Source organism: Sus scrofa, chromosome 4 (assembly GCF_054392235.1).
Source record: "Sus scrofa isolate SSC_HxYL_T2T_F1_AM1 chromosome 4, Sscrofa_HxYL_maternal_Yorkshire_Landrace_v2.0, whole genome shotgun sequence".
Classification (NCBI taxonomy): Eukaryota; Metazoa; Chordata; class Mammalia; order Artiodactyla; family Suidae; genus Sus; species Sus scrofa.
In genome coordinates this window covers 16,461,384-16,477,350 of record NC_139386.1, presented here as the reverse complement: position 1 = coordinate 16,477,350, position 15,967 = coordinate 16,461,384, and the positions used below count along the sequence as shown (strand labels likewise).

General features: G+C 48.2%; 1 protein-coding gene across 10 annotated transcripts in view; it reads left to right on the top strand.

Annotated features, from left to right (window-relative positions):
• ZHX2 (zinc fingers and homeoboxes 2) overlaps positions 1-13,197 on the top strand; it is a 179,384-nt gene extending 166,187 nt beyond the window's left edge. For 6 of the 10 annotated variants that reach the window (XM_021088973.2, XM_021088974.2, XM_085021770.1 and 3 more), the window contains one exon: positions 11,926-13,197. The gene's annotated coding sequence lies outside the window, so the exon portion shown is untranslated. Of the gene's footprint in view, positions 1-246; positions 6,198-11,925 lie in introns of those variants that run through there. The other 4 variants (XR_014843403.1, XR_014843405.1, XR_014843404.1 and 1 more) reach the window with 1 other exon arrangement.
• The last annotated feature ends 2,770 nt before the right edge of the window (positions 13,198-15,967 follow it).

Below are 15,967 nucleotides of genomic sequence, written 5' to 3'. Positions count from 1 at the left end.
CCATGAGGTTGCGGGTTCGGTCCCTGCACTTGCTCAGTGGGTTAACGATCCGGCGTTGCCGTGAGCTGTGGTGTAGGTTGCAGACGCGGCTCGGATCCCGCGTTGCTGTGGCTCTGGCGTAGGCCGGTGGCTACAGCTCCGATTCAACCCCTAGCCTGGGGACCTCCATATGCCGCGGGAGCGGCCCAAGAAATAGCAACAACAACAACAACAAAAAACAAAAACAAAAAAAAACAAAGAAACAAGCCATCTCCACCAAAACAGGAACCCAGGAAAGAAACTCTCTTCATGTGTATGTATGGTAAACGCCCTAAGTATGTGCCAGAAAATATTCCTAAACAAGAAACTAAGATCTCCTTAACACCCAGCAACATCCGAGATCTCTAATTGGCCTCCTGATATTTTTCAGGGGCCACTGTATTGAGAGAAAGGGGCCGCCGTCTGTGCTGGTGGTGGCATCTGAAAGTTGTTCCAAGTCCCCAAAGAGGCACCCCTTCAAGGAAGCTTTCAACCTCGAGGGGCCAAGGAAAAAAAAAAAAAAAACCTCCAAATTACTTCACAGCATGTATGAACCAAACACATGGGTCTCTTGAAATTCATAAATATTCAGGGGTGTCTTTATTTAAATACATATTTATTTAGGAACCTGCAGTCGCGTGCAGTTGCCACACAGAGAATAATCCTAGAAATCATGCATGGTTTTGATTTCATAAGAGGCATGCGATGCCTGTGTGAGAGAGAGAGAACCTGGGTAAGCCACCGAGAGCTGACTCTAGGGTGGGACGTCCCCCTGCTGGCATGAAGCGTTCCCCACCCCACCCCCCACCCCCCAACTGGTTCCTCTGGCTGAAGTTTTTGGGAGGCTCAGGACAGTGGCTCAGTCCAGGCTCACCCTGGCCCTGAGATTAGACACGAAGATAAGGAATCCCTCCCATACCTTGAATTGGGTCATCTTGATTCAGTCTCTGGGTGCAAATAATTATCAAGCCATCCATTGAGAGACCTGTCCTGGTAAGAGCCTGAAAAATACACTCCTCCACTCATAAAAATGAGTTAAACTCCTTGAGCCAAAGGTTGTCAGATATATGCCTTGATATTTGGCCAGACAGAATAGCCCAGCTCTGCTACCATGGAGCGATTCTATTTATTTGGATATGCACGTGCTCAGCATTCTTCCAGGCACATCTGTCAAGGTCTTTAAACTTTACAACACAACGAGAAAGCTATAGCTCTTGCCCCATTTTACAGAGGGCAGAACTGAGGCTCAGAGATACTTGCCTGGGGTTCCTCAGCTAGCAGCCCCCTGCCACCTGTCAGGTCAGTGCCTGACCAGACCACCAAGGCCCACCACATCCCCATGTGGCACTTCCATCACCACCCAAGCTGGACCAACAGGATGTGGTCACATCTTAATTCTGTGTGGGACTGGAAACTAGCACACAACTCTGCATTCACTGCTTTGCTGCCTCCTGATTTCTGACAATTTCCATCTCTTGATACTTAGGGATGGCTTTGGGGAAGAGGTAAGTTCTGTGAAATAGCAGAAGAATATTTTCCATAGTTTGGCTTGCTTAAAATATTCAAGGCAACCAAGTGTTGGATCCTGGCTACAATTTAGGATCCAAGATATGTATACCCCCATAGTCTGTTCAGATTAGCTGTCCAAATACAGATCATGTGGGCAGATGGATGGGTGAACATGTTGTAATTAACCATTTCCCTCTCTCTCCTCTACCAGACCCTTGAAGTCAGGGACCATATCCCATTAGTCTCTGAATCCTCCAGTGCCTGATTCAGAATAGATGCTCAACAGCAGTCTGTTGAACCAGCCTGAGAATTAACGAAGACAGTTGGCTTCCAGTTAGCCAGAATCTATATTCTTTTCCATCTCCTCACTTTTTTCTATCACTCATTAGTCCTATGAGATGCCAGCCAGCGAGGGAGAGGAACTGGGGACAGTTTGCTTTATCTGTGTGTGAGCAGCTCGAGGGAAAGGTCTGTTGGAGCATCAGTCACTGGCTCCTTACTAGGTGATTTTACGAGACTGTACATTAGCCTCACAGCCCTGGTACTTTGTGGAGAGTTAACTACTATGCCTTCTACCTAATTCTGGAGCTTCTCACACTAGGAATTCTCACGGTGCTTTGGGCAGCTTATAGCAGCTTAGGAACCTAATGAAATCAAAGCCTCTCAGTTCTCAGAGGAAGGATGCCGGCCCCAAGGAGAAGCAGCAGCTGGTCCAGCGATGCTCATAACACATGTCCTGGCTCATTCCCCCACCAGTATGTGTGGAATGCCTGCAGTGTGCCAGGCTGCCAAAGAGGGTGGGCCCAGCATGTCCCTGCCCTCATGGAGCTCATGGTCTAGTTGAAGCTCTGATCCAAGAGACTTCCATTAAACAAAAAGGAAAAACCGCCAGGTGACAAGATTTTTTGAAAGGAAGGGGCACTGAATTGTGAGAATGTAGATTAGGGGACTCTGACCTGATGGAAGGGGTTAGGCAAGGCCTCCCTGAACAGGGAGTAGATGAACTGAAATCCAGTAGGTTCAGGAGGAGAGAGAAGCATCCCAGGCAGAAGAAATAAGATACTCAAAGACCCTGGGATGGAAGGGAAGCTGCAAGGTGACTGTAGTGGCTGTGAGTTCACAGTTCATTCAGGTGTGGGGGTTCAAAGCCAGAATGCTAAGTGGACTCACCTACCATCAGATTTTCCCCTTGAAACTCCTCTAACTCACCAATAAAGATGACTGTGATTCTTGTGTATGACCACGTAGACAAAGTTTGAGACCCTCTGAGATACTCAAGGAAGGAGCAAAAGAAAAGTCATCTTGCAGATGTCTGGGTGTTGAGATCACTCTGCCCTGGTGGTACATGGAAGACGGAAGGTAGAAAATTCTAGATCACCCACCTGCCTATGCATTTTATTTTATTCTTGTTTATGATTAAGTTTCTACAGCCTTAATACTGCATTAGTCAACTGCGGCTGCCATAACAGCATAGCACAAACTGGGTGGCTTAAGGAACAGAAATCTATTTTCTTGCCGTTCTAGAGGCTAAAAGCTCAAGATCAAGATGCCAGCAGGGTTGGTGTCCGGTGAGACCCCTCTCCTTGGCTTGCAGATGGCCACCATCTCTGGGTCCTCACATGGCCTTTCCTTTGTGCATGTAACCTCCTGGTGGCTCTTCCTTGTCGCATAAGGACACGCATCCTGTTGGATTGGAGCCCCACCCTTATGACCTTATTTAACCTTTCATCACCTCCTTAAAGACCCCATCTCCGCAAACAGTCATACTGGGGACTCAAGTTCAGCATATGAATTTGGGGTGGGACACAGTTCGGTCCATAGCACTTACCTAATAGGCTTGTCTGTGGTTGTCAGCACTAAATGAGATAATATAAGCGAAAGCCCAGAAACAGGGGCCTGGCGTTAACATCCGCACCTGCTCAGTGGACACCAACTCAGAAGCTGCATATTCTTCTCCATGTGAAGAACTTGGCCATCTTGCCTGACACCACCCACCCCCTATAAGCGCATGCTTTGAGCTGTTAATTGCATCTTGGGGTGGGGTAGGGGGCTTGGGGCAACAACAAGGAGTAACATTTGCTGAGTACTTTACATCTGTTAACAACTCTCCAAAGACATTATTTTCTTCATTTTATGGCCGATGAGACTAGGACACTGGAAGGTAACTGGCCCAAGGTCACTGATGTAGAAAGCAGTAGAGCTGCAATTCCAACCCAAACCCACACTCACTCATAACCACATCCGGAGTCTGCCTTTAAATTACAAGCCCATTTGCTCCAATTCTTTGAACTCCCCAGGATAACATCCCACTGACGGGAAGGGGGCAGGAAGAGCCACTGGCCCCCTGAGCCTCTCTGCCGGCGAGTGGGAAGATTGCGCTGGCTTACGCGTCTCAGCGATTTTCCCCAAACCCCCGAGGCCTCCCCAAACTGCTGCAAGGAATGAGCCTTGCTCAGACCTGACCAAGGCCTTAATGTAGGGATGATCTGGGATCGTAAGAAGTTGTCCTCACCCACTGGAAAACTACTTAGTCTTTCTCTGTGTCACCATGTCCCTTCTTCAATTCTAATTCCAATCAGACCATGTCCCCTCCCAGTAAAAGAAAGTTTGACTCAGAAACATTGAGCCATAAAGCACAACCATAGTGCTTGTTTTTCTGTCTCATGGACTATGATGTTATTCTCTCTTGAGTCCACGGGGCCTAAGGGACATCCCTACAGGGAAAATTAAAGAGAAATAGAACAGAGAGCCACCATAGCGGCAAAGAACTCTAATCGTTTCATGCTTCCCCAAAGGTAAAGTAATAGGCAAGCAGATTCTGCTAAAGAATTAGATAGTACTTTTGAGCATTCCAGGTTGTCCCCAAGACAGAAAGGGACAGCTGTGGGAGACAGTGGGTTCCCTGCACTGGGCAGTGAGTGGGGAGAGGCTGGCCATCCCCTTGGGGGAAATGTTTGGACAGTGGCCATAAGGAAAGGGCCCCCACGACCTTGCCACTTTCCCCAAAGCTGAGATCTGGTGCTCTGGGATGAAGTGAGCCCATCAGGCTGCCGTTCTCTGCAGTGGGGAATGTCCCTGACCAAATGGTCAGACTCCAGGTAGAAGCCCAGGGGCTTCGCAAGAGGCCACAGAGTCAAAAATCTCTGAAACACTCTTTAAAAGAGATTGAGATGGGGGAGTTCCCATCATGGCTCAGTGGTTAACAAAGCCAACTAGGAACCATGAGGTTGCGAGTTCAATCCCTGGCCTTGCTCAGTGGGTGAAGGATCTGACGTTGCCATGAGCTGTGATGTAGGTCACAGCCACGGCTCAGATTCCATGTTGCTGTGGCTCTGGCGTAGGCCGGTGGCTACAGCTCCGATTCGACCCCTAGGCTGGGAACCACCATATGCTGTGGGAGCAGCCCTAGAAAAGGCAAACAGACAAAAAATAATAAAAAATAAAAGACTGAAATGGGAACTTTGTCACCAATCATATAATAACCAGCCACCTCTCACGGCACAGTGCTCTCTTTGCACTTTTCATGCATTAATGAACATTTGGGTATCCTCACTGAGCCAGACACGGTGCTGGGAAGGGGGTGGGGCATGGCGGGGGCAGCAGTGACCACTGTGGATGGACAGTTAACCCGGCGATGTGAAGACATCGTGATGACAGCTGGGCCACGCAAGCCCCAGCACAGGAAGGTTTAACAAGGTGAACTGAGGGCACCTGGGAGCAAGGCCTTCCAGGAAGTGGCCCATAGCTGGCATGGGCTGCCCCAGGGGAAGGCCATGGAGCCGGGCTGTGTCCTGCATGGAGAAACCACTGCTGCCCCCGGTGTCCAGCGTCTTCCCAGCCTGACTTTGGGAGTGCTGCCAGCTCCCACAGCCTGGGGAGGTCAAGGAGAACTGAAATCCAGTGCATCTGAGGGTGCTTCCAGAGCCCAGAGCCATTCATGAACATCTGGGGTCACTGCAAAGGCCAAAAAAAAAGGAGTGAGTGGCTTTGTCTCCCCTTCTCCAAGTTACCCTTTGGCCTTGCCATCTATTTTTTTGCAGATTTTGTTGTTGTTGCTGTTCTTTTTAAAGGCCTTGTTCAGTCATTATTTTTCTTTATTAATGCATATGGGCAGAGAATTGATTATACATATTCATACACATAAGACAGGGAATAACGTTACCATCAAAGAAACAGAAGAGGATTCAAAGAAATGGAAAGATAGCCCATGTTCTTGGATTGGAAGAATATTGTTGAAATGGCCATACTACCCAAAGCAATCTGCAGATTTATTGCAATCCCTATCAAAATACCTGTGACATTTTTCACTGAACTAGAGCAAATAATCCTAAAATTTATATGGAACCACAAGAGACCCAGAATTGCCAAAGCAGTCCTGAAGAAAAAGAACAAAGCAGGAAGCAAACCTTTCCAAACTTCAGCTATACTACAAAGCTTCAGTAATCAAAAGAGCATGGTGTTGGCACAAAAAGACATATAAATCAGTGGCACAGAATGGAAAGCTCAGAAACTCACACACCTACAGTAATCTATAACAAAGGAGGCGAGAATAGACAACGGAGAAAAGGCAGTCTCTTCAGCAAATGGTATTGGGAAATTTCTAACTTCCTTGATTTGCAGCAACATGTAAATCAAGGAAGTTCGAACACACCCAACACCATACACAAAAATAACCTAAAAATGGCTTAAAGACTTAAAAATAAGACATGACATAATAAAATTCCTAGAAAAGAACATAAGCAATATATTCCGACAAAAATCATAGCAATATTTTCTTAGGTCAGTATATCCCAAGGCAAAAGAAATAAAAGCAAAACTAAACAAATAGGACCTAATCAACCTTAAAAGCTTTTGCTCAGTGGAAGGAACCATCAACAAAATGAAAAGACAACCTGAAGGAGAGAAAATGTTTGCAAATGATGCGGCCAACAAGGGGTTAATATGTAAACTATACAATCAACCCATACAACTCAACAGAGAAAACAACCCAATCAAAAAATGGGCAGAAGACTTCAATGGACATTCCTCAAAAAAAAAAAAAAACAGATAACCAACAGGCACATGGAAAAGATGTCCAGCATCTCTAATTATGAGCAGAATGCAAATCAAAACCACAATAAGGAATCACCTTGCACTGCTCAGAATGTCTGTCACCCAAAAGTCTATAAATAATAAATACTAGAGAGGGTGTGGAGAAAAGGAACCCTCCTGAATTGTCAGTGGGAATGCAGATTGGTATGTAAATACTATTGAAAATAGTTGGAATATTCCTTAAACATCTGAAAACCGAGCTATCATATGATCCAGCAATCCCAGTCCAGAAATGATGAAAGCTTTAATTCAAAAAGACACATGCACCCCAGTATTCACCACAGCACTATTTATAGAAATCAAGACATGGAAACAACCAAAGTGCCCATCCACAGACAACTGGCTTAAGATGTGCTAGGTATGCATGTGTGTGTGTGTGTGTGTGTGTGTGTGTGTGTGTGTGTATGATGGACTATTAGCCATAAAGTAGAATGAAATATTTTCAGCAACATGGATGGACCTAGAAATTATTATCCTAATGAAGTAAGTCAAATATTACATGGTATCACTTATATGTGGAATCTAAAAAATAATGTAAATGAATCTATGTATGAAACAAAAACAGACTCACATAGAAAACAAACTTATGGTTACCAAAGGGGAAAGGGGGGGGATAAATTAGAAGTAAAGAATTAACATTTACACTCTACACAAAACAGATAAACAGGATTTCCTGTATAAGTACAGGGAATAGTAGTCAATGTAATAATATATAATGGAAAATAATCTGAAATATATATATATCTGTATATACAACTGAATCATGTTGCCATACACATGAAACAATATTGTAAATCAATTATACTTCCATCTAAAAAAAACTTGCCAGGAGCTCCCGATGGGCTCAGCGGTAACAAATCCAACTAGTATCCATGAGGATGCTGTTTGATCCCTGGCCTCACTAAGGATCCAACATTGCCATGAGCTGTGGTGTAGGTCAAAGGTGCAGCTCGGATCCCATGTTGCTGTAGTCCAGCAGCAACGTGGGATCCGACTTAACCCCTAGCCTGGGAACTCAGGTGCAGCCCTAAAAAACATGCATGCATGCATAAATAAATAATAAATAAATTTTAAAACCTGCCAGATGAAGAACCACCTTAATCCTGAGGTTTACCTAAAAAGCAAGTTTCTGTCAATTCCTTAAAGAGACAGGGTTCAGTTTTCTGTACGAGAGAACAAGCGTGTATTCGCATGCGCGCACACACACACAGGTGAGCTCACTTACACCTAAAGCCCTCATTTGCACCTGGCTTTCCTCCAAGAAAAATGAAGCAATATTTCTGGAGCCCCCGTATGCTTTACACCTCATCTCTTCCCCTCCCAGCAGCCAGGGGTCGTGAATTGGAAACGAGGCTCAGGGAGGTTAAGTTACTGACCTTGGCACACAGCTGGGAAGCGGCTGACCCGGGTTCCAGCTTCCTCCAACTCCACGGCTCTTTCCACTCTGCCCCATGACCACTACCCAGAGTCCTGTGCTGCGCTGGCGTGCTGCAGTCTGCTTGGGAGGAAGAGTCACCCTTTAGCTTCCTGGGCCATGTTTCCCAGAGTCTTGAGAGCTGCTTGGACGTACAGCCAACCAGAGGCAGCCTCTTCCAAAGGTGGTGGGAAGACCCAGTTTGCTGGGGGATCCCTGTTCTTTGGGGAGCGTTGGAGGCTGGCTGTGGTCCATGTGCGGGTGGTTCTGTGTGGGATCAGTGATAAGGCATGTTGGCCTCTCCGGGTGCCTAGGACCACCTGACCCCATCTTTGAAGCAGACATGCGCTCTCCTCTCTCCAGGTGGCTCCGTACAGGGAGCACCTGTGCATGTAGGGCAAGGAGGCCAGAGGCGGGTCCGGGATGGGGAGGAGCCGCTAACGTTGGATTGGCCTCGGTGGAATCCAGACTCCACCACTTAGGACTTGCCCGACGTCATTTGATCCTGCTGAGCCCCCATCTCTTCACGGTGGAGTGGGCCTACCTCCCCAGTTACCGGGTTACCCTGAAAATTAATGATGATCCCTATCAGCGCTTAGCATTGGGCCTGGCTCCTAATAAGCAGGAGATAAATTTTAACCATTCTCACCACCATGATTACTATTGCTCTTGACTCTGCCGCTGAGCAGACCTGGGAGATCACCTTTGCTGCCTGAGCATCCTTTTCTCCTCGTGATATGAGTGATGTTAGCAGCATCACCTTGGAGGATCCCTGCAGCTCTTAGGATTCGGTGACTTCTGCTGGATCACTTTTGGGTGGTGCCAGATCCCAAGGACACTCCTGGAATCTGGTTTCATCCACATACATTTCTCTTACAAGTTGGTTTCTTAACTCCAATATTCACTTTTTTTTTTTTTTTTTTTTTTTTTTTTTTTTTTTTTGCCATGCCCAGAGCAGGCAGCAGTTCCCAGACCAGGGACTGAACCCAAACCACAGAAGTGACACCACCAGACCCTTCACCACTAGGCCACCAGGGAACTCCCTCAACTATTCAGGGAACGTGGGTACATTTGACCTCCAGACATTAGGAATGAATGACCATATAAGTGATCTGCTGATGCCTGTGGCTGAGAAGCCTGATCTTCCTGCTCTTGGTCCCGTGCTCATGCACACACACAACTTCTCAGGGCCTTCTGAGCTGCCTTCTCAGCCAGAGACGTGACCAAGCAGTAACACGGCCTTACCAAGAGAAAAGCAGAGGAAAAGCCAGCAGCTTCAGGAATCTATAGATTTGATCACCTCCCAGCCTGGGACGGAATCCTGGCTGTGTCCTTTGCAGCCCTGAGCCTTCCCCTTGGTTCCCTTACTCGGGATCCTGGGGTCCAAGGAGCCCACAGAGGAAAAGGAGGTCTGTCTGAATTCCTGAGGGCCTCAGAGTACCACAAGCTGGCTACGCAAACACCAGGAATTTACTCTCCCACAGTCTGGAGGCCAGTGTTGGCAGGGCTGCGCCTTCTGAGGGCTGTGAGGGAGAAAGTTCCGAATGTCTGTCTGAGCCCCTGGTGAGTTGCTGGCAGTCCTTGGTATTCCTTGGCTCATAGATGCATCGCCCCAATTTCTGCCTTCATCTTCCCATGGTGTTCTTCCTGTGTGTGTCTGTCTCTGGGTCCAAATGTCCCCTTTTTATAAGGACACCAGCCCTATGGGGCCAGGTCCCACCCTAATGACCTCATTTTAACTTTGATCACCTCGTAAAGGAATTTCTCAAAAGGGTTACATTCTAGGTTCTAGGGGTTAGGACTTCAGCATCTCTTTGGGGGATGAGAGGACACAACTAACCCATGAGAGGGTCCTGGGATTACTTTCGTTACTCCAAAGCATATAAGAATGAAGCACTTCAGGAGTTCCCATTGTGGTTCAGTGGAAACAAACCCAATTACCATCCATAAGGATGCAGGTTCCATCCCTGGCCTTGTTCAGTGAGTTAAGGATCCAGTATTGCTGTGGCTGTGGTGCAGGCTGGCGGCCACAGCTCCAATTTAACCGCTAGCCTGGGAACCTCCATATGCCATGGGTGTGACCCTTTAAAAAAAAAAAAAAGACAAAAAAATTAAATAGGTCATATTTGTTTGCAGATGTGGCTTGGATCTGGCTTTGCTGTGGCTGAAGTGTAAGCCAGCAACTATAGCTCCAATTTGACCCCTAGCCTGAGAGCTTCCATATGCCACACCTGTGGCCCTAAAAGGCCAAAAAAAAAGAAAAAAAAGGCATGAAACACTTCTCCCATAGCCTCTTAACACTGTTTAAGAGCACAGACTCTGGAAATTGCCCGGGTTGGAATGTTGGCTCTGCCACTTTCTAGCTGTATGATCAGGGGCAAATTTTTTTAGCCTCCCTGTGCTCAGTTTCCTCAGCTGTAAAATGGGAATAATAATAACATCTGAACCTCTGAGGGTTGATAGAAACATTCAATTAAAAATACACTTAAACCTTCTCATCCTATTAGGATTGCTATTCTGGATCCTATCACATTTGGAAAAGCCTCCATCTAAAAGCACACATGACACTTACCACATGCCAGGCACTTTTTTTTTTTTTTTTGTCTTTTCTAGGGCCGCACCCATGTCATATGGAGGTTCCCAGGCCAGGGGTCTAATTGGAGCCTATACCACGGCCACAGCAACAGGGGATCCGAGCCGCATCTGCAACCTACACCACAGCTCACAGCAACGCCGGATCCTTAACCCACTGAGCGAGGCCAGGGATCAAACCTGCAACCTCATGGTTCCTAGTCAGATTCGTTAACCACTGAGCCACGACAGGAACTCCCCAGGTGCTATTTTAAATGCTGGTGTCAGGAGTTCCCGTCGTGGCGCAGTGGTTAATGAATCCGACTAGAAACCATGAGGTTGCGGGTTCGGTCCCTGCCCTTGCTCAGTGGGTTAACGATCCGGTGTTGCCGTGAGCTGTGGTGTAGGTTGCAGACGCGGCTCGGATCCCGCATTGCTGTGGCTCTGGCATAGGCCGGTGGCTACAGCTCCGATTGGACCCCTAGCCTGGGAACCTCCATATGCCGCGGGAGCGGCCCAAGAAATAGCAAAAAGACAAAAAAAAAAAAAAAAAAAAAAAATGCTGGTGTCTGCATCAACTAATCATCACACCCACTTTACCAGGTGGATGCTATCAGCATGCCTGTTTCACAGCAGTGAAAACGAAGCCCTCAGGAGATGATGTGTGTGTGGCCCCCTGGCCAGTGTATAGGGAAGTCAGGACCCACATCCGGGTTTGTCTGATTCCAGGGCCTTTTAGGAACCACTGTGACTGGCTGCCTCTCTAGGAATAAGAAAACAGTCTTGAGGAGTTCCCGTCATGGCTCAGTGGTTAACGAAGCCAACTAGGAACCATGAGGTTTGATCCCTGGCCTTGCTCAGTGGGTTAAGGATCTGGCGTTGCCGTGAGCTGTGGTGTAGGTTGCAGATGGGGCTCGGATCTGGCATTGCTGTGGCTCTGGTGTAGGCCGGCGGTTACAGCTCTGATTAGACCCCCTAGCCTGGGAACCTCCATATGCCGAGGGTGTGGCCCAAGAAATGGCAAAAAAAAAAAAACAGTCTTGTAATGATGAGATGAAGCACTTCCTTCGCTTGCCCAGAAAGTCATCCTGTTCTCAAAGGCCTTATTCCGGAGACGCTTCCCATACTATCAGACTGTGCTCAGGAAACACATTTGGTTCTTTAAAACAGGCCCCACACTTGAAGGGTGTCTGTCCCAGGATGGCTTTGGGAGTCTCCGCCCAGGAGAGCGGGGGTGGGGGGAGGCCACCCCCCATGCCTTCCCCAGGGCATGACAGTCATCTCCCTGACATCCTCTCTCCGGTTTTGTGTTGTCCTTCCAGGGAGCCCGGCAGAACTGCTGTGCTGATAAAGGGGATGCTCTGTCTTTGAGGAAAGAAGAGAACTTCCCTCCCCGGCTGTGGGCCACCCTGGCCAGAGACTCCAAGTGGAAGGACTTAGCATGCGGGTGCCTGCGGCCACAGGAATCCCAGCTGCCTTCACGCGCACGCACCTCCCAGAGGCCCGGTGGGAACTGTTCAGAGTGCCAAAGTCCTACTACTGCGTTTTCCATGGCTCCTTGTACATAGTTTGCTCCTCTGCCCGGGCCCCTGCCTCTTGCTATACTGGAACCGATTTGTACAATGTGGGAATTTTGTTACCTTTTTAATCAAGGGCAACTTCCTTTTCCAGCACTACCATTGTAAGGTTTTTTTCCAGCACAGAGGGCGGATCACATGTGCTTTTCTCTTTTTTCCGTTTTTTTGTTTTTTTTTTTTTAATTAATTTGGGGGAGGCGGGATATTAGCATTAGTGCCATTATATCTACTGGATTTTAGGTAGGGAGGGTTCGCTTTTCAAGGTAGTTTGAAAGTGGGGAGATTCCTTCAGGGGACAGGCTGAGGCTCAGGCATCTGGCTTAACCCAGAGGGCCATGTGCAGTTTAACAGAACTTCCAGATCAAATCCATGTCCAGTTTTTTCCCAGCTGTCTTTGGGGTCCCTGCTTAGCCACACACAAGGCTTTCTGAACCGACACCAGGCCAGTCTGGTCTTTTGACAGCCTGGCCTCTGAGGTCAGACCTTGTGCCCAGCCAGCACCAAGAGAACCAGAGGGGGTGTGGCTACCCTCTGAGCGTCTTTTTAGTAACCAGCAGAAAGGGCTCCACATGCATTAGCGTCATCATTACTTTTATAAAATAAAAACAAAAGATCTTCCTAACTGGATGGTACAGAGAGGAACAGCTTGGGTTTTCGCTTCCGTTCCTGCCTTTTCTCAGCGTGGTTTTTGATAAGATTTCAGCTTGACGCTTCACCATGAATTGATTTGTTTGCGTGTTTTGTTTTGGGCCAATTTTAGATTCCTGAGTGCACTTTTTTCCCTGGGTTAGTCCTAACTTTTAAAGAAGCAAAACCAAGAGACCTATCTGGTATACATGTTGCAATATGAATTGTGTTTGCAGTCCCTTCCCCCACCCCCACCCCCACCCCCCCAATTTGAGTACACTGCAGAAATAAAATGTTAGGGAGTTTGGAAAAGAAAAAAACAATTTTTCTAACTTGTTGCTCATTTGTTGTAACTCAATAAAGCAAAGACTAAACATTTTTATAACCTTTTCCTCTGCTCCTGGCTCTTCATTGCTGCCTGGCTCCCAGGACAGGGCACGATGCCGACTCACCCACCTCCTGCCGCAGATCCGATACAACCACACGCTTCGTCTTCTATCCTGGTGAGGTCCGGCAGTGCAGGTGGGACTGTCAAAACAGGTGACCGGCGATGCGGGACTCTTCGTCACATTCTCTTTGAGCCAGAGAAGAAGTGATAGGCCCATCCTTCTCCCGGGTCTTCCCTGATGGATTCATGATATACTGCGGAGAGGAGCGTGGGCATGGGCGTGGGCGTGAGACCTGCAGGCCACGCCCAGCACCACCGCCTGCTCTCGCGAGACCCTGGGCCACTCACTTCCGTCCTGGGCTTCTGAAGGTGACTGGACTCTGCCCTTGCTCTTTTGTGTCACCTTTTGTGTCTCTGCTCAGGGGAGGTTTAAAGAGCCCCTTCTGTCCAAGGTGACGCTCACTTAGACCAGTGCCTTTCAGACTTGGCGACGCACCAGAGCCACCTGGAAGGCTGGTTACAGGTTCTCATTGAGTGGGTCTCGCTGGGCCGGAGCATGAACATTGCTTACAGGTGGGGCTGTGCTGTTGGCTCAGGGGCGCCATGCTGGGTATCTCTGGTCTAGATATTTCATTTTCACAAGGACTTGCCCACTTTGGGCCACTTTATCCACCCCTCAACCTCCAAACTCTCCTCTACAATTCCCCTCCAAAAAAGAAAAAAAAAAAAAAAATTCAACCTGCACTTTTCTTATTCCAAGAAAACGGGAAAAGCTGGCGCATTTCCTGGTTCCTGCCTGTACTGCCTTCCCTGTCTGTGCTCTGACATCCACAGACCTCCGCTCCCCACACTGCCCGGCCCTTCCAGCCCGGTAATGAACGTCAGCCCGACCTGGGCCGCCAGCCTCCTCCTTGGCAGGCAGCCGCCTTCCCCTGCTGCTGTTTACCACCCTCGCCCGTTCCGCTTGCCAGTCTCAAGCAATTTAATTCTTCCAGCAGGGCAGCGTGAGACGCTATCAAATGCCTGAAGAAACCAAAGGGAAAACCAGAATTTTTGTCTTTTTAATTTTTGTACCAAAGAGAAAGCCTTGCTAATTGGTTCCAATGAACATACACAGGGAAAGCGGTTGTGTTCTTTTAAGCACCCAGCAAAATATATCAAACGCTTTCTTCTCCGCTGGGAAGGATTAAAGGGTGGCAGAAACTAGCGGGGAGGGTTGGGTTTTGGTGGTGGGTTTTTTTTGTGGGGTTTTTTTTGTTTTTTGGTTTTGGGGGGCCTTTTTAGGGCCGCACCTGCAGCATATGGTAGTTCCCAGGCTAGGGGTCAAATCCTACCCACAAGCTCAGCAACGCCAGATCCTAGCCACCTCTTCGAACTACACCACAGCTCATGCCAACACTGGACCCTTCACCCACTAAGCTGGGTCAGGGGTGGAATCTGCATCCTCATGGATACTGGTCAGGGGTTCGTTACTGCTGAACCACGATGGGAACTCCAGGGAAGAGGTTCTTAAAGAGAATGGATGGATTGGATTCTCGGTGTGGATGGAAAGTTGCCGCGGGGTGGCGTGAACATCTGCCGGGTTTGTCTTCCTCATAGCCCTTTGCACTAACATCTCTTCCTTTCCAGTTCACCTGCCACCCCCCCGCCCCGGCTCATCTGATTCAGGGGAGCTGCCCATCCAGGTGACCCCCCACACACACACACACAGGGTGAGCCATGGCACTCCAGCCCCTGTTCATGGAGCCGTGTTCTCTGTGATGCAGGAGCACTCAGATGTTGGGAGAAAGCTCCCTTTTTCCATTGAGATGGCAAGTCTGATATTCGCCTGGAGCTACCAGGAGCCAAATCCCCTACCAGAGAGAGGAAGCCAGTCTGCAGGAGGCCCAAAAGTCAAGAAAAGAGGCAGAGAAACAATGAGACAAAAACGGTGATAGTGGCAGTGGTGATGACAATGGTGACATCATTTAAGCCCCTGGACCCCGCCATACCCAAGGCCAGCTCCTTATCCTTCCAGCTTCGTAGAAACCAACACATTTCTCTTTTTGGCTTAAGCTAAAAACCTTCTGAGTTGGGTTTCTGTCACTAGAAGCTCAGCATTCTGATGATATGATGAAATTATAAGATTAAAAAAAAAAAAACAGGAGAGACAATAAATGTAAATAGTGCCTTGTGGCTAGTGGCTACAGTACTTGCTTCTCAAGTGTGTTCCCTGCATCTGCAGTGGCAGCATCACCAGGATGCTTGTTAGAAATGCAGGATCTGGAGTTCCCGTCGTGGCGCAGTGGTTAACGAATCCGACTAGGAACCATGAGGTTGCGGGTTCGGTCCCTGCCCTTGCTCAGTGGGTTAACGATCTGGCGTTGCCCTGAGCTGTGATGTAGGTTGCAGACGTGGCTCGGATCCCGTGTTGCTGTGGCTCTGGCGTAGGCCGGTGGCTACAGCTCCGATTGGACCCCTAGCCTGGGAACCTCCATATGCCGCGGGAGCGGCCCAAGAAATAGCAACAACAACAACAACAAAACAACAAAAAAGACAAAAGACAAAAAAAAAAAGAAATGCAGGATCTCCAGCCTCTACCCCAAACCTGTTGAATCATAATCTGCAATTTGACACCATCCTCAGGTGACTCACCTCTTCATTCAACTTTAAGAAATGCTGTTCTGAAAGCTTTGAAGGCTGCTCCCCAGCCTTCTCCAGCAAGAGTGGGGGACGGGATCTAATACACCACGGAGCCTGTTTCCAGAGTGTAGACTCCAAGCAGGAAGGCAG